This window comes from Coregonus lavaretus, assembly GCF_964263955.1.
Source record: "Coregonus lavaretus genome assembly, chromosome: 2".
Lineage (NCBI taxonomy): Eukaryota > Metazoa > Chordata > Actinopteri > Salmoniformes > Salmonidae > Coregonus > Coregonus lavaretus.
Window position 1 is genome coordinate 77,459,947 of NC_139989.1, and position 27,056 is coordinate 77,487,002.

The 27,056-nt window shown below is 43.8% G+C and overlaps 1 pseudogene across 1 annotated transcript; it reads left to right on the top strand.

The window, feature by feature from the left end:
• Window positions 1–1,977: 1,977 nt before the first annotated feature.
• Window positions 1,978–24,311, top strand: LOC311140623 (NLR family CARD domain-containing protein 3-like; annotated as a pseudogene). The gene is made up of 9 exons (XR_014615239.1): window positions 1,978–2,061; window positions 7,280–7,513; window positions 8,091–8,207; window positions 17,289–17,373; window positions 17,503–17,731; window positions 18,016–19,807; window positions 20,100–20,133; window positions 23,140–23,233; window positions 23,728–24,311. The product of XR_014615239.1 is annotated as an NLR family CARD domain-containing protein 3-like (transcript).
• Window positions 24,312–27,056: the final 2,745 nt, after the last annotated feature.

Sequence of the window (27,056 nt, forward strand, 5' to 3'; positions counted from 1 at the left end):
CACTCAGAAACTAATTCCAATGTTGCCTGGTAATGGTTCTCCTCCCTGTCACTCAGAAACTAATCCCAATGTTGCCTGGTAATGGTTCTCCTCACTGTCACTCAGAAACTAATTCCAATGTTGCCTGGTAATTCCTGAGGTTTTCCTCATATGAAAGTGAAAGTAAGTTTGTAGCCTACGCAGTTACAATATGGCTGTTGAAACTGTGGCGCACATTTCTCGGCAACATTAGACGTAGGATAGATGTGTTGATTTGAAGGAAAGACGGGCAGACTGGTAAGTCTAGGCTACACAGAACTATTATAAAGTTAAGTCGTCGTCAGACATTCAATAGACAGAGCAGGCTTGAGATATGATTCTTTATCATGCTGACCAACCTGGGCCTGGTTTCCGCGATGGGATTTAGGCTTAATGCTGGGTACGCATAAAAAGTGGGAAACGAGACTGAACAAAATACAAAGTTGAGTAAACGCTATTTTGCAAAGAAAAAGGTGTGTGAGAGAGTTTACCCTCCTTTACAACCCTGTTGATGTGGTGTGCAGCATAGAGTGTATAGTCCTTTAGTCTCTATGGACCAGATGGTAGTGTACAGTTCAGAGATGGCTTGATGTGGTGAGCAGCATAGAGTGTATAGTCCTTTAGTCTCTATGGGCCAGATGGTAGTGTACAGTTCAGAGATGGCTTGATGTGGTGAGCAGCGTAGAGGGCATAGTCCTTTAGTCTCTATGGGCCAGATGGTAATGTACAGTTCAGAGATGGCTTGATATGGTGTGCAGCATAGAGTGTATAGTCCTTTAGTCTCTATGGGCCAGATGGTAGTGTACAGTTCAGAGATGGCTTGATATGGTGTGCAGCATAGAGTGTATAGTCCTTTAGTCTCTATGGGCCAGATGGTAGTGTACAGTTCAGAGATGGCTTGATGTGGTGAGCAGCATAGAGTGTATAGTCCTTTAGTCTCTATGGGCCAGATGGTAGTGTACAGTTCAGAGATGGCTTGATGTGGTGAGCAGCATAGAGTGTATAGTCCTTTAGTCTCTATGGGCCAGATGGTAGTGTACAGTTCAGAGATGGCTTGATGTGGTGAGCAGCATAGAGTGTATAGTCCTTTAGTCTCTATGGGCCAGATGGTAGTGTACAGTTCAGAGATGGCTTGATGTGGTGAGCAGCATAGAGTGTATAGTCCTTTAGTCTCTATGGGCCAGATGGTAGTGTACAGTTCAGAGATGGCTTGATGTGGTGTGCAGCATAGAGTGTATAGTCCTTTAGTCTCTATGGACCAGATGGTAGTGTACAGTTCAGAGATGGCTTGATGTGGTGAGCAGCATAGAGTGTATAGTCCTTTAGTCTCTATGGGCCAATGGCCAGTTGGTGAGGGCTACAGCATGGGGAAAGAAACTGGGTTGGGGGTCTATAACATCCAATCACATAGGTTTACAGCAGCTGACAGATGCAAATTCATCGCTACTAACTCAAACTTCCTTGGTTTAAATACAATTTCTGTAAAGATAAAAAAATATATATAATTTATAAATCATGAGCCTCATCTTGAGGAGTCACCTGTGACAGTATTCATAAAGAGTAGGAGTACTGATCTGGGATCAGTTTTGCCTTTTAGATCATAATGAAACAGATTAAATGGACAGGGGGGACCTGGTCCTAGATCAGCACTCCTCCTCTGGGACACTGCCTTTATGAATAAGGTCCCAGGAGTCAGCAGGACCAACTGGAAGTCTCTCTCGATAAGAGCTTCTGCTAAATGACTAAAATGTAAATGTAGTATGAGTCAGCAGGACCATGAAACCAAACACATGGTGTTGTAAAGTCTAGTTACAGCAGGGGTTCACTGCCCTCTAGTGGAAGATACCAATAAAACACATGGTGTTGTAAAGTCTAGTTACAGCAGTGGTTTACTGCCCTCTAGTGGAAGATACCAATAAAATACTTTATTATCAGGGTGGGGAGGGGGCTGAGCTGAAACAGAAAGTAAATGTTTCTTTTGTACAGGATCCATTTTGAGACGACCGCGCAGAAAACACTATATGGAGAGAACTGAAAAATAAAGTAAGTATTTCTGAACAATAATCTATTCTAAAGGACAGAGTAAGAGAATGAATACCTGGAATGAGATAGTACTAGTTAGTAGAACTGCTACTTGAGCTTAGTTGCTGACAGACAGCAGTTTTCAAAATGGAAACTAATCAGTAGGCCTACATGTTGTCAGCAAAACGTCTGGTGAAGATGGTGCAGGAGCTTTTCAATGATATGGTTTGATGTTTATCTCAGGGTTTCTCAATCCTTTTGTTCTTGGCCAGCATATACCCACATGATTCAACTAATCATCAAATATTTTAAGACAGTTTATTTGAGGACTGTTAACAATTATTATAGGCCTACAGTAAATCGTTTTTTGGAGAGAAAAAAACAGCTAAATCTGTAAATTATAAGTTTAGCTAAAATAATGTAAGAGATGTCTTGAAGAAGCACTATAAAAAAAATAGAATCAAGATTTGGCACAATGTCAGGAGTTACTGCAATCACATGCAACTGACTGTTAGCGCCACCCTCTGGTTACTATTGGTATATAAAGGGGTGTGGCCATGACTGCAGTTGAAACTGAAAATAACAAAATATCTGTACAGGGGCCATTTTGAGATGACAGAGCAGCTCATAGTTTAATCTCTAAACTGCAACGCAGTTTCAAAGTAAAGTGAGTATTTCAGGTTAATAATCTAGAATAAAGGGAACATTTGGAATTCACCAAACTAGTGTTGGAGTGCTGCTGGGCCATTCCTACCATGCAGAGCCTTTTCTGGCCCCAGGAAATATCACTTCTTATTTAGTGGAAAATGTGGATTCCAAAAGGCTTTAAATATAAAGTCAGGTGTCCTTTACCTTAAACTGGAGGCAAAAGAAACACACACCTGTTTAGGAGAGGTGCTGGCTAACAGAGTAGAACACCTGTTTAGGAGAGGTGCTGGCTAACAGAGTAGAACACCTGTTTAGGAGAGGTGCTGGCTAACAGAGGAGAACACCTGTTTAGGAGAAGTGCTGGGTAGCAGAGTAGAACACCTGTTTAGGAGAGGTGCTGGCTAACAGAGTAGAACACCTGTTTAGGAGATGTGCTGGGTAGCAGAGGAGAACACCTGTTTAGGAGAAGTGCTGGGTAGCAGAGTAGAACACCTGTTTAGGAGAGGTGCTGGCTAACAGAGTAGAACACCTGTTTAGGAGAGGTGCTGGCTAGCAGAGGAGAACACCTGTTTAGGAGAGGTGCTGGCTAACAGAGGAGAACACCTGTTTAGGAGAGGTGCTGGGTAGCAGAGGAGAACACCTGTTTAGGAGAGGTGCTGGCTAACAGAGTAGAACACCTGTTTAGGAGAGGTGCTGGCTAACAGAGTAGAACACCTGTTTAGGAGAGGTGCTGGGAAGCAGAGTAGAACACCTGTTTAGGAGAGGTGCTGGCTAACAGAGTAGGGAGAGGTGTTTAGGAGAGGTGCTGGGTAGCAGAGGAGAACACCTGTTTAGGAGAGGTGCTGGCTAACAGAGGAGAACACTTGTAAAATAAAAGGAGAGTCTCACTCTATGAGCTCAGATGAAATAATGTAATAACCTGATAACCAATGTTTCGATAGACAGCGGTCTTCATCATTTACCTTAAAAATACAAAAATATGGATCCTGAAAGGGAATTTGATGCATTTTCATATGGGTTAATGTCGACTTTGCTTATGGAAAACCATATCATGCGAAGGTTTTTAAACTCAGTTCTTGGGTTTCGCTAGGGGAAATTTGACATTTTGAAAATGGAAGTTATGGAACTCCATCATGTGCTTCTGTTATGAGAAAAACTCCTCAATGAAACAGACATTAAATGTGGAGAATGATAGATCTGTTGGCCATTAAATAGCCTATTAATTTATACAGTGAGGGAAAAAAGTATTTGATCCCCTGCTGATTTTGTACGTTTGCCCACTGACAAAGAAATGATCAGTCTATAATTTTAATGGTAGGTTTATTTGAACAGTGAGAGACAGAATAACAACAAAAAAATCCAGAAAAAACGCATGTCAAAAATGTTATAAATTGATTTGCATTTTAATGAGGGAAATAAGTATTTGACCCCCTCTCAATTAGAAAGATTTCTGGCTCCCAGGTGTCTTTTATCAATCAATTTTCAATCAATTTTATTTTATATAGCCCTTCTTACATCAGCTAATATCTCGAAGTGCTGTACAGAAACCCAGCCTAAAACCCCAAACAGCTAGTAATGCAGGTGTAGAAGCACGGTGGCTAGGAAAAACTCCCTAGAAAGGCAAAACCTAGGAAGAAACCTAGAGAGGAACCAGGCTATGAGGGGTGGCCAGTCCTCTTCTGGCTGTGCCGGGTGGAGATTATAACAGAACCATGCCAAGATGTTCAAAAATGTTCATAAGTGACAAGCATGGTCAAATAATAATCAGGAATAAATCTCAGTTGGCTTTTCATAGCCGATCATTAAGAGTTTAAAACAGCAGGTCTGGGACAGGTAGGGGTTCCATAACCGCAGGCAGAACAGTTTAAACTGGAATAGCAGCAAGGCCAGGCGGACTGGGGACAGCAAGGAGTCACCACGGCCGGTAGTCCCGACGTATGGTCCTAGGGCTCAGGTCTCTCAGTTGGCTTTTCATAGCCGATCATTAGGAGTTGAAAACAGCAGGTCTGGGACAGGTAGGGGTTTCGTAGCCGCAGGCAGAACAGTTGAAACTGGAATAGCAGCAAGGCCAGGCGGACTGGGGACAGCAAGGTGTCATCATGCCCGGTAGTCCTGACGTATGGTCCTAGGGCTCAGGTTCTCAGAGAGAAAGAGAGAACGAGAGAATTAGAGAGAGCATACTTAAATTCACACAGGACACTGGATAAGACAGGAGAAGTACTCCAGGTATAACCAACTAACCCCAGCCCCCCGACACATAAACTACTGCAGCATAAATACTGGAGGCTGAGACAGGAGCGGTCCGGAGACACTGTGGCCCCATCCGAAGAAACCCCCGGACAGGGCCAAACAGGAAGGATATAACCCCACCCACTCCGCCAAAGCACAGCCCCCGCACCACTAGAGGGATATCCCCAACCACCAACTTACAATCCTGAGACAAGGCCGAGTATAGCCCACAGAGGTCTCCACCACAGCACAAACCACACTCTTAAAGGGAGTGCTCCTAATCTCAGTTTGTTACCTGTATAAAAGACACCTGTCCACAGAAGAAATCAATCAATCAGATTCCAAACTCTCCACCATGGCCAAGACCAAAGAGCTCTCCAAGGATGTCAGGGACAAGATTGTAGACCTACACAAGGCAGGAATGGGCTACAAGACCATCGCCAAGCAGCTTGGTAAGAAGGTGACAACAGTTGGTGCGATTATTCGCAAATGGAAGAAACACAAAATAACTGTAAATCTCCCTCGGCCTGGGGCTCCATGCAAGATCTCACCTTGTGGAGTTGCAATGCGGTGAGGAATCAGCCCAGAACTACACGGGAGGATCTTGTCAATGATCTCAAAGCAGCTGGGACCATAGTCACCAAGAAAACAATTTTTAACACACTACGCCGTGAAGGACTGAAATCCTGCAGCGCCCGCAAGGTCCCCCTGCCCAAGAAAGCACATATACAGGCCCGTCTGAAGTTTGCCAATGAACATATGAATGATTCAGAGTAGAACTGGGTGATAGTGTTGTGGTCAGATGAGACCAAAATCGAGCTCTTTGGCATCAACTGCCTATGACCGTAAGAACACCATCCCCACCGTCAAACATGGAGGTGGAAACATTATGCTTTTGGGGGTGTTTTTCTGCTAAGGGGACAGGACAACGTCACCACATCAAAGGGACGATGGACGGGGCCATGTACCATCAAATCTTGGGTGAGAACCTCCTTCCCTCAGCCAGGGCATTGAAAATGGGCCGTGGATGGGTATTCCAGCATGACAATGACCCAAAACACACGGCCAAGGCAACAAAGGAGTGGCTCAAGAAGAAGCACATTAAGTTCCTGGAGTGGCCTAGCCAGTCTCCAGACCTTAATCCCATAGAAAATCAGTGGAGGGAGCTGAAGGTTCGAGTTGCCAAATGTCAGCCTCGAAACCTTAATGACTTGGAGAAGATCTGCAAAGAGGAGTGGGACAAAATCCCTCCTGAGATGTGAGCAAACCTGGTGGCCAACTACAAGAAACGTCTGACCTCTGTGATTGCCAACAAGGGTTTTGCCTACCAAGTACTAAGTCATGTTTTGCAGAGGGGTCAAATACTTATTTCCCTCATTAAAATGCAAATCAATTTATAACATTTTTGACATGTGTTTTTCTGGATTATTTTGTTGTTATTCTGTCTCTCACTGTTCAAATAAACCTACTATTAAAATTATAGACTGATCATGTCTTTGTCAGTGGGAAAACGTACAAAATCAGCAGGGGATCAAATACTTTTTTCCCTCACTGTATGCCTGTCTAGGCTACTGTAGTCTACCATTTTATACTATAAATATGTTGAAATGACTGGAGTCGTTGCATATCATTTTGTGCCACTTGTGTAGCCAACCTGGAGCTGGCAAACAGATGTAATAAATAGCCTTTAACTTCAGTTTATTGTTGTTGTAGCCTTGTGTTATTATGTAATTATTAATGGCCGTGTTTAGTTAATTCAATTGGAAGTTATCAAGTGTCACCATGGTCACAGTTCTATCGCAATTGCTGATCAGATGTTAGAATGCATTAGATTGAAGGTAACAGTCAGCCAGATTAGACGACAGGTATAAAAATAACCTGGCTGTTGTTGACAAGCATGGACCTATTCAGTTCATATCCATATTATTAATATTTGATTCATTGATTGAAATTACGACCCCATCCTCAGTAGCCTATTCCAGCAGGCTACTGGGCAACAGAAGCACTTCCTACCTCAACATCGCCTTGCTGTTCATGTCAAATAAATTAGTCTGTCTACTTGAACTAAGCAAGCTGCTAAATCATTCAGCTTACATCTTGCCTACATGTTGCCCAGGCTACTGGAGGCTGTCTGAAATAAGATGTAGGCCTATCAGGGGCTATGTTTTGGCCTAGTTTTCAGGCCTGGTGGAGTAGTCATTGGGCTAGAAAAAGCAATTGCATTAAATAACCTGACTGTTTGGATGTGTCTGTTAGTAAACTATTTTATTTCTAAGAGATCATGAGTAAAAGAGAATAATGTACGTTCAATAATTAGTTGTCACTGTGTTCACCATAACCAGCATGCTGCATCTCTGTTTAGGGGTCAGTGCTCTAAAATGAGTCTCTCTGGGGAGAGAGAGGAGTGGGGCCCTGCCTCTAAAATGAGTCTCTCTGGGGAGAGAGAGGAGGGGGGCCCTGCCTCTAAAATGAGTCTCTCTGGGGAGAGAGAGGAGGGGAGCCCTGCCTCTAAAATTAGTCTCTCTGGGGAGAGAGAGGAGGGGGGCCCTGCCTCTAAAATGAGTCTCTCTGGGGAACATGACACCAAAGCTAAGAGGTGAGCTGACAATATTGTTTAAGAATTTATATTACAAAATGCTATATAGGAGAAAAGAAAATCACATTTGTGTTTTTTTATCAGAAATGATTACTAATGGGTACCTTCAATATAACTATTGTAGATTTGAGATGTGATTTAAAACCATTGTTTAGCTGGAATGTATTGTTCGTATCCTGTATATTTGACTGTGATACGTAGTCTCACCTAGCTACCTTAAGATGAATGCATTTACAGATGCCATATCTTAATTTGACCCTCTTTCTCACAGCAGGAACATAATCCTGCAGCAATAGCAAATGTGTATTTTTAGGTGGATTATAATTAAGGGATATTTTCTGTAGGGGTTGATACATTTTTCCTCAGGGAAAATCAAGTCTGACATTTTAAAGTGGAAATTACACACTTTAGACGCCTTTATAAAGCCTTGTAGTGGTTTAATCATTTCTTTAAACAATAAAAGCTAATTTACCAACATTTCTGAAAATGGATATATAGCGTTTTGGAATGAAACTTGTTTCCCCATCTGAGCTCAGAGTAGATGAGAGACGTAATGTTTGTCTCTGTTGTGTCGAAGCCCAATCAAGCAGGAGAGACCAGCCTCCCCTGTACCCAGCTGTGTGTCCATGAAGAGTGACCGGTCTATGGAACAACCTCTAAAGTTTAGAGAGGGAGATTTTTCTAGTGAACAAAGGTAAGATGAACTCATGGGTCATGGTCAGTGAGTTAAACAACACTGTCTCTAGTCATTTCTCCTCTCCCATTTTCCCATTTCTTTTTATTGTTTTCATAATCCATAGGCTAATCCTTTTTTTCCATTTTCATAGTCCTGAAACAATATTAAACTAACACAGCATTCCCTCCCTGTGTGTGTGTGTGTGTGTGTGTGTGTGTGTGTGTGTGTGTGTGTGTGTGTGTGTGTGTGTGTGTGTGTGTGTGTGTGTGTGTGTGTGTGAGCACTCCCTGGATGAGGAGATGTAATCTCTATCCTGATTTCCTAGTCACTTTTAACCCTACCTACATGTACATATTACCTCAATTACCTCAACTACCTGGTACCCCTGCACATTGACTCAGTACTGGTACACCTTGTATATAGTCTAGTTATTACCTCAACTACCTGGTACCCCTGTACATTGACTCAGTACTGGTACTCCTTGTATATAGTCTAGTTATTACCTCAACTACCTGGTACCCTTGCACATTGACTCAGTACTGGTACTCCTTGTATATAGTCTAGTTATTACCTCAACTACCTGGTACCCCTGCACATTGACTCAGTACTGGTACTCCTTGTATATAGTCTAGTTATTACCTCAACTACCTGGTACCCCTGGACATTGACTCAGTACTGGTACTCCTTGTATATAGTCTAGTTATTACCTCAACTACCTGGTACCCCTGCACATTGACTCAGTACTGGTACTCCTTATATATAGTCTAGTTATTACCTCAACTACCTGGTACCCCTGGACATTGACTCAGTACTGGTACTCCTTGGATATAGACTAGTTATTACCTCAACTACCTGGTACCCCTGCACATTGACTCAGTACTGGTACTCCTTGTATATAGTCTAGTTATTTCCTCAACTACCTGGTACCCCTGGACATTGACTCAGTACTGGTACTCCTTGTATATAGTCTAGTTATTACCTCAACTACCTGGTACCCCTGCACATTGACTCAGTACTGGTACTCCTTATATATAGTCTAGTTATTACCTCAACTACCTGGTACCCCTGCACATTGACTCAGTACTGGTACTCCTTATATATAGTCTAGTTATTACCTCAACTACCTGGTACCCTGCACATTGACTCAGTACTGGTACTCCTTGTATATAGTCTAGTTATTACCTCAACTACCTGGTACCCCTGCACATTGACTCAGTACTGGTACTCCTTGTATATAGTCTAGTTATTACCTCAACTACCTGGTACCCCTGCACATTGACTCAGTACTGGTACTCCTTATAGCTTCATTATTGTTATTTCATTGTGTTACTATTTCCTTTTTTTATTTAGCTAATTTTTCTTACTTTTTAACTGCATTGTTGGGAAAGGGCTCGTTAGTAAGCATTTCACGGTAAAGTGTACACCTGTTGTATTCAGCGCATGTGAGAAATATAATTTGATTTGAAGGTCATTGGCAGAAACACGTCATTGGCTCTAACGGTCGTCTCGTGCCGAACAGCGCATGTTCGGATGTTGAAGCACTGTGGCTAGGAAAAACTCCCTAGAAAGGCAGGAACCTAGGAAGAAACCTAGAGAGGAACCAGGCTCTGAGGGGAGGCCAGTCCTCTTCTGGCTGTGCTGGGGGGAGATTATAACAGTACATGGCCATTAAGGCCTGATCATTCTTCAAGATGTTCAAATGTTCATAGATGACCAGCAGGGTCAAATAATAATCACAGTGGTTATAGTGATTGCAACAGGTCAGCATCTCAGGAGTAAATGTCCGTTGCCTTTTCATAGTCGAGCATTCAGATGTCGAGACAGCAGGTGTGGCAGAGAGAGAGATAGAGAGAGAGGGAGATTGAGAGAGAGAGAGAGAGAGAGAGAGAGAGAGAGAGAGAGAGAGAGAGGGGAGAGAGAGAGAGAGAGAGAGAGAGAGAGAGAGAGAGAGAGAGAAAGAGAGAGAGAGAGAGAGAGAGAGAGAGAGAGAGAGAGAGATTAAGAGAGAGAGAGGGAGAGAGCTACAGGTAAAATAAAATAACCTGGCTGATGTTGACAAGCATATGCCTATTTAGTTCATATCCAATTTATTAATATTTGATTCATTGATTGAAATTACGACCCCATCCTCAGTAGCCTATTCCAGCAGGCTACTGGGCAACAGAAGCACTTCCTACCTCAACATCGTCTTGCTATTCATGTTAAATAAATGAATCTGTCAATTTGAACTAAGCAAGCTGCTAAATCATTCAGTTTACATCTTGCTTACATGTTTTTTTCATTAAACCCCTACAACTCATCCAGAACGCCGCAGCCCGTCTGGTGTTCAACCTTCCCAAGTTCTCTCACGTCACCCCCCTCCTCCGCACACTCCACTGGCTTCCAGTTGAAGCTCGCATCCGCTACAAGACCATGGTGCTTGCCTATGGAGCAGTGAGGGGAACGGCACCTCTGTACCTTCAGGCTCTGATCAGTCCCTACACCCAAACGAGGGCATTGCGTTCATCCACCTCTGGCCTGCTGGCTCCCCTTCCTCTGCGGAAGCATAGCTCCCGCTCAGCCCAGTCAAAACTGTTCGCTGCTCTGGCACCCCAATGGTGGAACAAGCTCCCTCACGACGCCAGGACAGCGGAGTCACTCACCACCTTCCGGAGACACTTGAAACCCCACCTCTTTAAGGAATACCTGGGATAGGATAAAGTATTCCTTCTAACCCCCCCCCCCCCAAAATTGTAAAGTGGTTATCCCACTGGCTATAGGGTGAACGCACCAATTTGTGAGCCGCTCTGGCTAAGAGCGTCTGCTAAATGACGATAATGTGCCCTTGAGCAAGGCACTTAACCCTAATTGCTCCTGTAAGTCGCTCTGGATAAGAGCGTCTGCTAAATGACTAAAATGTAAATGTAAAATGTATGTTGCCCAGGCTACTGGAGGCTATCTGAAATAAGATGTAGGCCTATCAGGGGCTATGTTTTGGCATAGTTTTCAGGCCTTGTGGGTGGGTTTTGAGTAGTCATTGGGCTAGAAAAGTAATTGCATTAAATCACCTGACTGTTTGGATGTGTCTGTTAGTAAATGTTTTATTTCTAAGAGATCATGAGTAAAAGAGAATAATGTACGTTCAATAATTAGTTGTCACTGTGTTCACCATAATCAACATGCTGCATCTCTGTTTAGGGGTCAGTGGTCTAAAATGAGTCTCTCTGGGGAACATGACACCAAAGCTAAGAGGTGAGCAGACAATATTGTTTAAGAATTTATATTACAAAATGCTATATAGGAGAAAAGAAAATCACGTGTGTTTTTTCATCAGAAATGATTACTAATGGGTACCTTCAATATAACTATTGTAGATTTGAGATGTGATTTAAAACCATTGTTTAGCTGGAATGTAATGTTCGTATCCTGTATATTTGACTGTGATACGTGGTTGTCTCACCTAGCTACCTTAAGATGAATGCATTTACAGATGCCATATCTTAATTTGACCCTGTTTCTCACAGCAGGAACATAATCCTGCAGCAATAGCAAATGTGTATTTTTAGGTGGATTATAATTAAGGGATATTTTCTGTAGGGGTTCATACATTTTTCATCAGGGAAAATCAAGTCTGACATTTTAAAGTGGAAATTACCCACTTTAGACACCTTTATAAAGCCTTGTAGTGGTTTAATAATTTCTTTAAACATTAAAAGCTAATTTACCAACATTTCTGAAAATGGATATATAGCGTTTTGGAATGAAACTCTTGTTTCCCCATCTGAGCTCAGAGTAGATGAGAGATGTAATGTTTGTCTCTGTTGTGTTGAAGCCCAATCAAGCAGGAGAGACCAGCCTCCCCTGTACCCAGCTGTGTGTCCATGAATAGTGACAACTCTATGCATCCACCTCTAAACTTTAGAGAGGGAGACTTTTCTAGTGAACAAAGGTAAGAAGAACTCATGGGTCATGATCAGTGAGTTAAACAAAACTGTCTCTAGTCATTTCTCCTCTCCCATTTTCCCATTTCTTTTTGTTGTTTTCATAATGCATAGGCTAATCCTTTTTTCCATTTTCATAGTCCTGAAACAATATTAAACAAACACAACATTCCCTCCCTGTGTGTGTGTGTGTGTCTGTGTGTGTGTGTATGTGTGTGTGTGTGTGTGTGTGTGCACTCCCTGGATGAGGAGATGTAATCTCTATCCTGATTGCCTAGTCACTTTTACCCCTACCTACATGTACATATTACCTCAACTACCTGGTACCCCTGCACGTTGACTCAGTACTGGTACTCCTTGTATATAGTCTAGTTATTACCTCAACTACCTGGTACCCCTGCACGTTGACTCAGTACTGGTACTCCTTATAGGCTCATTACTACCTCAACTACCTGGTACCCTGCACATTGACTCAGTACTGGTACTCCTTATAGGCTCATTATTATTATTTTATTATGTTACTATTTTCTTTTTTTATTTAGCTAATTTTTGTTACTTTTTAACTAAATTGTTGGGAAAGGGCTCGTAAGTAAGCATTTCACGGTAAAGTGTACCACTGTTGTATTCGGCGCATGTGACATACAATTTCATTTAATTTAATTTGAAGGTCATGCGTAAAAACATGTCATCAGGTCGAGCAGTCGTCTCACGCCGAACGGTCGTCTCACGCCGAACTGCACATGTGCAGGCCGTCAAATCAAAGGCACTCCATCCATATAAAGTTGTTTTTGACTAACATGAAAACGTGTCAGTTTGTCACTTTCACGAGGTTGAAGCAATAATGTGTTCGACTACTAAAGACAGAACATTTATAAAATGAACAAATCAATCAATCCAAATTAGATTTGTCACATGCTCCTAATACAACAGGTGTGGACCTTACTGTGAAATGCTTACTTACGAGCCCTTAACCAACAATGCTGAGTTAAAATTTATTTTACTAACAACTAAGGAAGTCATTTTTACTTCTTTGACTTCTCAAACCCTAAACCCTGGCCTGGTCTGCTTCATATGAGTACCACAATTATAGTTGTCACAAAGTGCTTATATAGAAACCCATTTTAAAACCCCAAAGAGCAAGCAATGCAGATGTAGAAGCACGGTGGCTAGGAGAAACTCCCTAGAAAGGCAGGAACCTAGGAAGAAACCTAGAGAGGAACCAGGCTCTGAGGGGTGGCCAGTCCTCTTCTGGCTGTGCTGGGGGAGGTTATAAGAGGATATGGCCATTAAGTTCAGATCTTTTTTCAAGATTTTCAAATGTTCATGACCAGCAGCGTCAAATAATAATCACTGTGGTTATAGAGGGTGCAACACGTCAGCACCTCAGGAGTAACTGTCAGTTGGCTGTTCATAGCCAAGCATTCAGAGGTCGAGACAGCAGGTGTGGTAGAGAGAGAGAGGGAGACAGAAGGAGAGGGAGAGAGAAGGAGAGGGAGAGAGAGAGAGAGAGAGAGAGAGAGAGAGAGAGAGAGAGGGTCGAAAAAGCAGGTTCGGGACAAGGTCTCACGTCCGGTGAACAGGTCAGAGTTCCATATCCGCAGGCAGACCAGTAGAAACTGGATCAGCAGCACGACAAGGTATCACGTCCGGTGGAGCATGTATCGATACTGATAGGATCGAAAGAAGGGGAGTGCTGCTCTCAGATCAGTTTTCTCCATTAAAATCTTTCCTTATAATTATTTCACAATACTGACATCAGATCAGCTTCTAGAAAGATATTACTACCTACGGCTGCAAATATTGAGGTAGTTTATTCTAATGCTTACACATCATTGCGCACATGTTAGGCTACATATCATTAAATATATTGAGACAAATTACAGACCGTAGCCCACAAGTAGTAAAATAAAACTAAATATATTGAACATTGAATATATTCCAATATGATTGAAATAGGCCTATAGCCTACTGTTTATTGTCACGATCGTCTTGAAAAGTAGCGGGCCAAGGCGCAGCGTGAGATGCGTACATATTATTTTTATTGTACACCACAGCGAAACAAAACACCAAACGAAACGTGAAGTCCTTCGACACATACACAAATCAAAAGGAACAAGAAACCACAAACACAAAGTGAAAACAGACAGTTTAAATATGGCTCCCAATCAGAGACAACCAGCACACAGCTGACACTCGTTGCCTCTGATTGGGAGTCACTTAGGCCAACACAGAAAACAACAACCTAGAATACCCAACATAGAAACAACCCACACAGAACGAACACACCCTAGCTCAACATACAGAGTCCCGGAGCCAGAGCGTGACAGTACCCCCCCCTAAAGGCGCGGACTGCGACCGCGCCTCAAAAATAGCAAAACAGGGGAGGGCTGGGTGGGCATACTTCCTCGGTGGCGGTTCCGGCTCCGGGCTTGACCACCACCCCTCCATGATCCCCCCGTAGTGTCCCTGGTCCGGTCTGACCCCGCTGGCTGGATCTGGACTGGACATCGACGGAGCAGATTGCTTAAGCTCCGTTGTGGAGCAGCACCGGACTGACGACGCGCACCCCTGGCTTGGCGCGTGAGGCAGGAACGGACCGGACCTGGCTGACGATGCGCACCCCTGGCTTGGTGCGTGGAGCAGCAACGGACCGGACCGGGCTGACGGTACGCACCCCTGGCTTGGTGCGTGGAGCCGGAACGGGCCTCACCGGACTGACTACTCGCATCCCTGGCTTGGTGCGAGTAGCAGGAACAGGCCGGGTCGGGCTGGCGACGCGCACCGTAGGTTTGGTGCGAGTGGCAGGAACAGGCCGGACCGGGCTGGCGACGCGCACCGTAGGTTTGGTGCGAGTGGCAGGAACAGGCCGGACCGGGCTGGCGACGCGCACCGTAGGTTTGGTGCGAGTGGCAGGAACAGGCCGGGTCGGGCTGGCGACGCGCACCGTAGGTTTGGTGCGAGTGGCAGGAACAGGCCGGGTCGGGCTGGCGACGCGCACCGTAAACTTGGTGCGGGTGACAGGAACAGGCCGGACCGGGCTGGTGACGCACACCGTAGGCTTGGTGCGTGGAAAAGGAACAGGCCGGGCCGGGCTGGCGACGCACACCGTGGGCTTGGTACGGGGAGCAGGAACAGGCCGGGCCGGGCTGACGACACGTACCACAGGCTCGATGCGAGGAACAGGAACAGGCCGGACCGTACTGGGGACACACACCACTGGCCCTACGCAGGGATCAGGAACGGGCCGGACCGGACTGGTAACACACCCCAGTACCTCTCGTCGTGCCTCCACACTTTCCCTCTCCTCTGTGACCGGTGGCCCCCTTAACCTGGCGGCCCTCTCTGCCAACCTTCTGCACCACTCTATCCCGTACTCCTGCTGCCCCGTCGTCCACGGCGTGAGCCCCCCCCTAAAAATGTTCTGGGCTTGTCTCTCCCCCGTGGACCAGGCCTCCATGGTTCTCGTCCAATTCTCTCTCCACTTCTCGTAATTCCAGCCTTTCTCCTCATCACGCTGCTTGACCCAGTCGTGGTGGTTTCTTCTGTCACGATCGTCTTGAAAAGTAGCGGGCCAAGGCGCAGCGTGAGATGCGTACATATTATTTTTATTGTACACCACAGCGAAACAAAACACCAAACGAAACGTGAAGTCCTTCGACACATACACAAATCAAAAGGAACAAGAAACCACAAACACAAAGTGAAAACAGACAGTTTAAATATGGCTCCCAATCAGAGACAACCAGCACACAGCTGACACTCGTTGCCTCTGATTGGGAGTCACTTAGGCCAACACAGAAAACAACAACCTAGAATACCCAACATAGAAACAACCCACACAGAACGAACACACCCTGGCTCAACATACAGAGTCCCGGAGCCAGAGCGTGACATTTATATTGTAATGCAATCATCTCTGTTTTCATTTGAAGCAAATTTGTGTACTTCCCTTGTTTGAATCAATTGCAAAGACATTGGCAACTTTGTATTTGTAGTCAACTTTGTTCTGAATTTATCTGCGGTCACAGAGAGACGGATAAACCATGTGATTCTATGTTTAGCGGAGATCTTCTGTGTATAAAGTGACGCGGGAGGGCAAAAAAGCTAACAACGCACTTGGCTGTTCTACAAGTGGTCTGAGGCAGGTGTTAGAATATGAGTGTTTTCAAATGCAACGTTAATAACGATGGTTTGGGAAACAGCTCAGAGATTTAACAATGCTCCTACGAAGGTTCTAATGATGAACTTGGCCTTAAAATGCTTTTGGGAATCCGTACCCTGAATAAAAAACATCTTCTAAATGTTAAATGACTAAATGACTAAAAAATGTAATGTAAATGTTTTACATACAGATCTCATATTACTGTATTTATTATTCTTTTTAAAATATATTTAAATATTGATGTCACAAGTGTATCATTTCTACAGTTCTTTATTAAAAATGTAGTTATTTGTTACATTTAACTGTGTTAAATCTATTAGTACTACTTATTTATCTGAGAGTGAGGCAGATATAGCATTTTGCAAAAAAAAAAACATTTGTCTCTCTGAAATGAAGCCATTAATTGATAGATTTTAAACAGATACATGTCTGTCATTGAACAATCCCATACCATGATTAGATAGTGAGAAAACACAACCATTTATTTGATAATTTCTTTAAACAATAAAAGCTATTTTTTTGTAATTTACTAACATTTCTGAAAATGGATATATAGCGTTTTGGATGAAACTCTTGTTTCCCCATATGAGCTCAGAGTAGATGAGAGACATAATGTTTGTCTCTGTTGTGTTGAAGCCCAATCAAGCAGGAGAGACCAGCCTCCCCTGTACCCAGCTGTGTGTCCATGAAGAGTGACTGGTCTATGGTTCAACCTCTAAACTTTAGAGAGGGAGACTTTTCTACTGAACAAAGGTAAGAAGAATTCATGGGTCATGGTTAGTGAGTTAAACAACACTGTCTCTAGTCATTTCTCCTCTCCCATTTTCCCATTTCTTTTTGTTGTTTTCATAATCCATAGGCTAATAAATTTTTTCCATTTTCATAGTCCTGAAACAATATTAAACAAACACAACATTCCCTCCCTGTGTGTGTGTGTGTGTGTGTGTGTGTGTGTGTGTGTGTGTGTGTGTGTGTGCTCCCTGGATGAGGAGATGTAATCTCATGTTTTGTCCACAGAAACCAACAGGAGAGATCAGAGTCAGAGATTCTCAGTGGTCAGTCTTCCCAGAGTCATCAAACAGACCTGGCCTCCATATTCAGTGTATGTGGTCCTGTTATGTACATTTGTTTTTGTTTACCTTAAGTAAAGTTGATCTGTCAATCATTCATTCATGTGTTAATGAGAAAGCATTTAGTCTCTTGCTTAACTTATTTACTTGATTTATTTCAGTTGCTTGAAGAGAATATTATAACATTTGTGAAGAACGAGCTGAAGATGTTCAAGAGGATTCTTTGTCCAGAACTCCCAGAAGGCTTTGAGAGTCAGAAGCAGGATAAGGAAGTGGTGGATGCTGAAGATGAGAAGCAGGAGAGCAGTGCCAGAGAGGGGGCTCTGAAGATCACACTGCACATCCTGAGGAAAATGAGCCAGAAGGAGCTTGCTGACACACTGGAGAAAAGTAAGAGCTGTCTGCCTCATGTTGAATGCTGTTTTAGAACATTTAAAAGCTGTAGCTAAAGGAGAGAGAGAGAGAGAGAGAGAGAGAGAGAGAGAGAGAGAGAGAGAGAGAGAGAGAGAGAGAGAGAGAGAGAGAGAGAGAGACAACATTAATAATACTTATATTAATAATAAGTATAATAAACAATATAATACTTTTATTTAAAATTTTATAACAGTCCTAGAATACTGTAGGCATTAAAACAGACGTAATATTAATATCCTCTGTGTTATTTCTTCATTCAGATGAGCTTGCTGTGATTTGCCAACGTGAACTCAAATCTAATCTAAAGAAGAAGTTTCAATGTGTATTTGAGGGGATCGCTAAACAAGGAAACCCAACACTTCTCAATAAGATCTACACAGAGCTCTACATCACAGAGGGTGGAACAGGAGAGGTCAATAATGAACATGAGCTGAGACAGATTGAGACAACAACCAGGAAACAAGCAAGACCAGAGACTGCAATCAAATGTAACGACATCTTCAAACCCTTAACTGGACAAGACAAACTTATCAGAACTGTGCTGACAAAGGGAGTCGCTGGCATTGGAAAAACAGTCTCTGTGCAGAAGTTCATTTTGGACTGGACTGAAGGAAAAGCAAATCAGGATGTCCAATTTGTATTTTCATTCCCTTTTCGGGAGCTGAATTTGATGAAAGGGGAAAAACACACTTTGATTAAACTTCTCAATCACTTCTCAAAGGAAACCACAGAATCAAGAATCTCCAACTATGACAAGTACAAAGTTCTGTTCATCTTTGATGGTCTGGATGAGTGCCGACTGCCCCTAGACTTCCAGAAGAACAAGATTTGTTGTGACGTCACAGAGTCAACCTCAGTTGATGTTCTGCTGACAAATCTCATCAAGGGAAATCTGCTTCCCTCTGCTCTCCTCTGGGTAACTACCCGACCTGCAGCAGCCAATAAGATCCCTTCAGGGTGTGTTGACCAGGTGACAGAGGTACGAGGGTTCAATGACCAACAGAAGGAGGAGTACTTCAGGAAGAGATTCAGTGATGACGACCTGGCCAGCAGAATCATCTCACACATAAAGACATCAAGGAGCCTCCACATCATGTGCCACATTCCAGTCTTCTGTTGGATTTCTGCAACAGTCCTTGAACACATGCTGAAACATAAGAGAGAAGAGATGCCCAAGACTCTGACTGAGATGTACTCACACCTTGTGGAGTTTCATACCGAACAGAAGAATGAAAAGTATCTTGGGAAAGAAGAGACAGGTCCACACTGGAATAAAGAGAGCATTCTGTCACTGGGAAAACTGGCTTTTCAACAGCTTGTTGAGGGCAATCTGATTTTCTATGAAGAAGACCTGAAAGAGGCTGGCATTGATGTCAATGAAGCCTCAGTGTACACAGGATTGTGCACACAGCTCTTTAAAGAGGAATGTGTGCTGTACCAGGTCAAGGTGTACTGCTTCGTGCATCTGAGCATTCAGGAGTTTCTGGCTGCTGTATATGTGTTCCTCTCATTCATCAACAACAATGAGAATCTAATGGATGAACCTCAATCAATGTTCAGCAACTTTTCTGTGAGGATCAGACACAAGCGTGAAGTTACCTTCTACAAGAGTGCTGTGGATAAAGCCTTACAAAGTGAGACAGGAAACCTGGACCTGTTCCTCCGCTTCCTTCTGGGCCTATCACTGGAGTCCAATCAGAAGCACTTACGAGGTCTACTGACAAAGACAAGAAGCAGCTCACAGAGCCATGAAGAAACAGTCAAGTACATCAAGGAGAAGATCAGGGAGAATCCCTCTCCAGAGAGGTGCATCAATCTGTTCCACTGTCTGAATGAACTGAATGACCATTCTCTAGTGGAGGAGATCCAAAGCTACCTGAGTTCAGGAAGTCTCTCAGAAGCCAAACTGTCACCTGCACAGTGGTCAGCTCTGGTCTTTGTGTTGCTGACTTCAGAAAAGGAGCTGGATGTGTTTGACCTGAAAAAATACTCCAGATCAGAGGAAGGTCTTCTGAGGCTGCTGCCAGTGGTCAAAGCCTCCAGAGCTGCTCTGTGAGTACATAAAATGACATTTAAGTACTAATCATCAGGAAGAAATATTCAGTTTAGAGAAATATATGTATTATAATATAGATATAATATATAGTATTACATTGAAAAACTTACTGAATCAGTGTATTGATGTTCACATTAGTATAACAATATGACCATACAATTCTAGGAGACGGAAGATGAATCTATATGTTGTTTGAGAGAATAAACCAAATGCATCTGCCATTGTCCTTCTACACTACTGGTGTTAAATTAACAGTGTGTTTGTGAAATCATGATGATCTCTTTGCAGGCTGTCAGGCTGTGGAGTCACAGAGAAAGGCTGTGCTTCTCTGGTATCAGCTCTGAAGTCAAACCCCTCACACCTGAGAGAGCTGGACCTGAGTAACAATGACCTGAAGGATTCAGGAGTGAAGCTTCTCTCTGCTGGACTGGGGAATCCCCACTGTAAACTGGAGACTCTGAGGTCAGTATTCCTGTAGTTGGTCAACAAGTGATAACTGTTCACCAGATCCACATGTGTTTACCAGGCACACATAGTCCACACCATATGTGTTTGGACAGTGAAGCTTACAGTTTTACATTTGGTGCTATGCTCCAGCATTTTGGATTTGAGATAGAAAGTTTCATATTAGGCGACAGTACAGAATGTCACCTTTTATTTGAGGGTATTTTCATACATAAATGTGTTACTGTTTAGATATGAAAGCACTTTATGTGTCTAGTTCTTCCATTTGAAAAAGTCATAATAATTTGGACATATTCACTTATATTGTATTAAAGTAGTCTTAAGTTTTGTATTTGGTCCCATATTCCTTACCTGCAGTGATAACATTAATGTCACGATCGTAGGAGGAAGTGGACCAAGGCGCAGCGTGATATGCGTACATACTTATATTTATTAGAGTACCACACGAACAAAACGATACGTGAAGTCCTAGGTAACAGACACAAACCATACACGGAACAAGATCCCACAATACACTGTGGAAAACAGGCAGCCTAAGTATTGGCCCCAATCAGAGACAACAAGCAACAGCTGATACTCGTTGCCTCTGATTGAGAACCACCCCGGCCAACACAGAAACACATGAGCTAGATAATGAACCTAGAAAACAAACCCATAGAAACTACACACCCTGGCTCAACATAACAGAGTCCCAGAGCCAGGGCGTGACAATCAAGCTTGTGATTCTACAAACTTGTTGAATACATTTGCAGTTTGTCTTGGTTGTGTTTTGGATGATGTTTTTCCTAATAGAAACTGAATGGTGAATAATGTCCTGTCATTTTGGAGTCACTTCACTTGTATTGTCAGTAAGAATAGAAGATGTTTCTGAACACTTCTACATTCATGTGGATGCTACCATGATTATGAATAATCATGAAGAATCGTGAATAATGATGAATGAGAAAGTTACAGAGGAACAAGGATCATACCCCCTCTGTTATTGGTAATGGTGAGAGGTTAGCATGTTTTGTTGTAGCCTCTGTAACTTTCTCACTCAATATTATTCATGATTCATTCATGATTTTTATTTATCATGGGATCATCAGGATTAATTTAGTAATGTTTAGAAACATGTTATCTACTCACTTAGACAGAGGATTAATCCAGTCATCATCCACCATTCAGTTACTATCGGGCAAAACATAACCCAAAACACAACCAAAACAAACTGCAAATGCAGCCAAGGAGTTTGAGCCACAACCTTGATGTAGTCATTGTTTTCAAGGAAACAAATACTAAACTTTTGACTACTTTAATACACTATAAGTGAATTGGTCAGAATACTTATGACTTCTTCAAATGGGGGACCAAATACATAAAGTGCTTTCATTTCTAAACGGTAAAACAGATATGTATTAAAATACCCTGTCACGGTTTCGGCCGAGGCTGCTCCTCCTCCTGGTTCGGGCAGGCTTCGGCGTTCGCCGTCCCCGGAGTACTAGCTGCCACCGCTCTATGTTTCTGTGTTTGATTGCTTTTGTCTGTCTGTCACACCTGTGTCTGTTTGGGAGTTGATTACGTGTCTTATAAGTTCCATGTTGTGATCTAGGTTATTTGTGTGTTGTTATTCTGTTGCCACTGTGTCTATGATACGTGTTTGTTTTCCGTGTCATGTTTTCATGTTTAGTGTTTTACGCGTGTGCGTAATTTTCCCTCGCCACTTCGTGTTTTCGAGGTCGGGGTTTTGTTCTCGTGTTATTGAGACTATTAAAAGTCTTGTTGGACTAAACCTATGTTTCCTGCGCTTGACTCCTCCACCACATCCACGACAGAAAAGTGACATACCCTCAAATAAAAGGTGACATTATGTACTGTCACCTCATATGAAACATATGACCTCAAATCCAAAATGCTGGAGTATAGAGCCACATTTAAAATGTTATCTTCACTGTCAAAATAGATATGGTGTGGACTGGATACTCAATACAATCTAAATCTGATACCTCACTGTCTGTCTTTTGACTGATACTGCTTTTTAAACTGCTCTGGTCAGTCTACTCAAATATTTGTACTATACATTTTTCTCTCTACAAGCAAAATTATGATAATTTCTAATAATGATACATTCAGTGTGTGTCCAGTGTGTGTGTGTGTGTCCAGTGTGTGTGTGTGTCCAGTGTAGTGTGTGTGTGTGTGTCCGGTGTGTGTGTGTTTGTCCAGTGTGTGTGTGTGTGTGTGTGTGTGTGTGTGTGTGTGTGTGTGTGTGTGTGTGTGTGTGTGTGTGTGTGTGTGTGTGTGTGTGTGTGTGTGTGTGTGTGTGTCCAGTGTGTGTGTGTGTGCACGTGTATCAGTACACACACTGGACACACACACACTGGACACACATACACACTGGACACACACACACACACACAAACACACTGGACACACACACACACACTGTAAACACACACACTGGACACATACACACAAAGGACACACACACACACACACACTGGACAAACCCACACACACTGGACACACACGCACTCACACTGGACACACACACACTAGACACACACACACACACACACACACTAGACATACACACACACACACTGGACACACACACACAATGGACACACACACACACTGGACAAACACACACACACACACACACACTGGACACACACACACTGGACACACACGCACACACACACACTGGACACACACACACACACACTGGACAAACACACACACACCGGACACACACACACACACTGGACACACACACACACAAATGTATATACTGACTGTGTGTGTGTGTGTGTGTGTGTGTGTGTGTGTGTGTGTGTGTGTGTGTGTGTGTGTGTGTGTGTGTGTGTGTGTGTGTGTGTGAGTTCAGGTGTATCCCTCAATGACTGTCTGTTCTTCTGCTTACCGCTACAGTGTGGAACATGGTGGAGAGAACACAATGAAACCTGGACTTAGAAAATGTGAGTGTTGACTGCTGTGAAGAATATGACTAAGAATAAGTCTTAATTCAAGTGAAGTCAAAGTCAAAGACCACCATCATTACTTACTTGGTCATATTAAATATCAGCTGTAGTTATACAGAAGCAGAAATCAGGGACACCAAAGTTTACAAAGAGTTGCTTTGACAATGTGTGTGTCTGTGTGTGTGTGTGGCATGTTTGTGTTACTTTAGAAATGTGTGTGTGTGTGTGTGTGTGTCCAGTGTGTGTGTGTGTGTGTGTGTGTGTGTGTGTGTGTGTGTGTGTGTGTGGGTGTGTGTTTAATTAATGGGAATAAGTGTGTTTTATATTACCATACAGTATAACATATGATCATTCAACAAATCTCAAGTTACCTTAACTTCATCCTTTTGATACCTAGAAACATCTACATTAAATGAATTAGTGAAAAGTGAGTTAACATTCTAATGTGAATGATGATGATTTCTAATATTGTGTCTGGTTTCATCCATCAGATGTCTGTGATCTCACACTGGACCCAAACACAGTAAACAGATTCCTCTCTCTGTCTGAGGAGAACAAAAGGTGACATGGAGGGAAGAGGAGCAGCCGTATCCTGATCACCCAGAGAGATTTGAGGACAGGGAACAGGTGCTGTGTAGAGAGGGTCTGACTGGGCGCTGTTACTGGGAGGTAGAGTGGAGTGGGAACATGGCTGTTATAGGAGTGACATATAAAGGAATCAGCAGGAGAGGAAGGGGTAGTGACTGTGGGATTGGATACAATGACAAGTCCTGGAGTCTGTACTGCTCTGGCAACAGTTACTCTGCCAGGCACAATAAGAAGTCCACTACCATAGACGTCCCCTCCTCCAGCTCCCACAGAGTAGGAGTGTATCTGGACTGGCCAGCCGGCACTCTGTCCTTCTACAGAGTCTCCTCTGACACACTGACCCACCTGAACACATTCCACTCCACATTCACTGAGCCCCTCTATCCAGGGTTTAGGGTTAATTATGTTTGGGGTTCCTCAGTAACTTTAACACACTGAACACACACACACTGGACACACACAGGACACACACAGGACACACACAGGACAGACACAGGACAGACACAGGACACACACACACACACACTGGACACACACACACACACACTCACACTGGACACACACACACTGTACACACACACATACACTGAACACACACACTGGACACACACACACACACTGGACACACACACACACACACTGGACACACACACACACACACACTGGACACACACACACTGGACACACAAACACACACACACACTGGACAAACACACACACACACACACACACTGGACACACACACTGGACACACTCACACTGGACACACACACACACACACACACACACTGGACACACACACACACACACCACACCACACACACACACACACACATACACTAGACACACACACACACACACACACTGAACACACACACTGGACACAAACACACTGGACACACACTAACACACACATACACACACACACACTGGACAAACACACACACTGGACACACAAACACACTGGACACACACACACACACTGGACACACACACACACTGGAAACACACGCACACACACTGGTCACACACAAACACTGGACACACACAAACAAACACACACACACACACACACACACACACTGGACACACACACTAGACACACACACACACTGGACAAACACACACACTGGACACACTCACACTGGACATATACACACACACACTGGACACACTCACACTGTACACACACACACTGGACACACACACATTGCACACACACAAACACACTGGACACACACACACTTGACACACACACACACTGGACACACTCACAATCTGGACACACACACACTGGACAAACACACACACACACACACACACACACTTGACAAACACACACACTGGACACACACACACTGGACACACTCACACTGGACACACACACACACACACACACCGGGGACACACACTGGACACACACACACACTGGACACACACACTGGACACACACACACACTGGACACACACACACACACACACACACACATATACACTGGATACACATACACACACACTGGACACACTCAAACACACACACACACACACTGGACACACTCACACTGGGGACAAACACACACACTGGACACACACACACACATACACTAGACACACACTGTACACCCACACATACACTTTAACACACACACACACACACACACAAACACACACACACACACAAACACACACACACAGGACAAACACACACTGGACAAATATACACACTGGACACACACACACTAGACACACTCACACTGAACACACACACACTTACACACACACACACACACACACCGGACACACACACACACAAACACACTGGACACACACACACACACACTGGACACACACACACACACTGAACACACTCACACACACACACACACACACACTGGACACACACACATTGGACAAAAACACACACTGGACACACACACACTTGACACACTCACACTGGACACACACACACACACACACACACACACACACACACACACCGGATACACACACACACACACACACATACACTGGACACACACACACACACACACACACTGGACGCACACACACTGGACACACTCACACACTGGAAACACACACACTGGACAAACACACACACACACACACACACACACACACACACACACACACACACACACACCGGATACACACACACACACACACACATACACATGACACACACACACACACACACACACTGGACACACACACTGGACACACACACACACACACACCGGACACACACACACACACACACACACACACACACACACACACACACACACACACACACACACACACACACACACACACACATATACACTGGACACACACACACACACACACACACACTGGACACACACAAACACACACACACACACACACACACACACTGGACAAACTTACACTGGACACACTCACACTGGGGACAAACACACACACTGGACACACACAAACACACTGAACACACACACTGGACACACACACACACAAACACACACACACAGGACAAACACACACTGGACAAATATACACACTGGACACACACACACTAGACACACTCACATTGGACACACACACACACACACACACACACACACACACACACACACACTGGACACACACACGCAGGACAAACACACACACACACACACACACACTGGACACACACACACACAAACACACTGGGGACACACACGCACACACACTAGACACACACACACACACACACTGGACACACACACTGAACACACACACTGAACACACACACACTAGACACACACACACTAGACACACACACACTAGACACACACACACACACTGGACACACACACACTGGACACACACACACTGGACACACACACACATACTGGACACACACACACACTGGACACATTTCCATGTGTTGTATTTTGATGAAAGGAAATCCCATATAGCCTACTGGACAGGACTTTGCTATGGCATCTTCTGTTTGGGTGTCTCAGGTCAGGTCTTAGCCATGATCAGAATGTGTCTCTGTGTCTATTTCCAGCCCTGCCATTTCTACCTGTCCTGATCTAGTGTTTCACCCCTGACCTCCTCACACCGTCTCACTGTCCATGTCTGCTTTTAGCTCCCACCTCTACTTCACTGTGTTATAATGGACCTTATGCTTGTTATGTCACCTCTGGAACCAGTTATCAAACATACTGACCTTTCTGACCCTATCCCA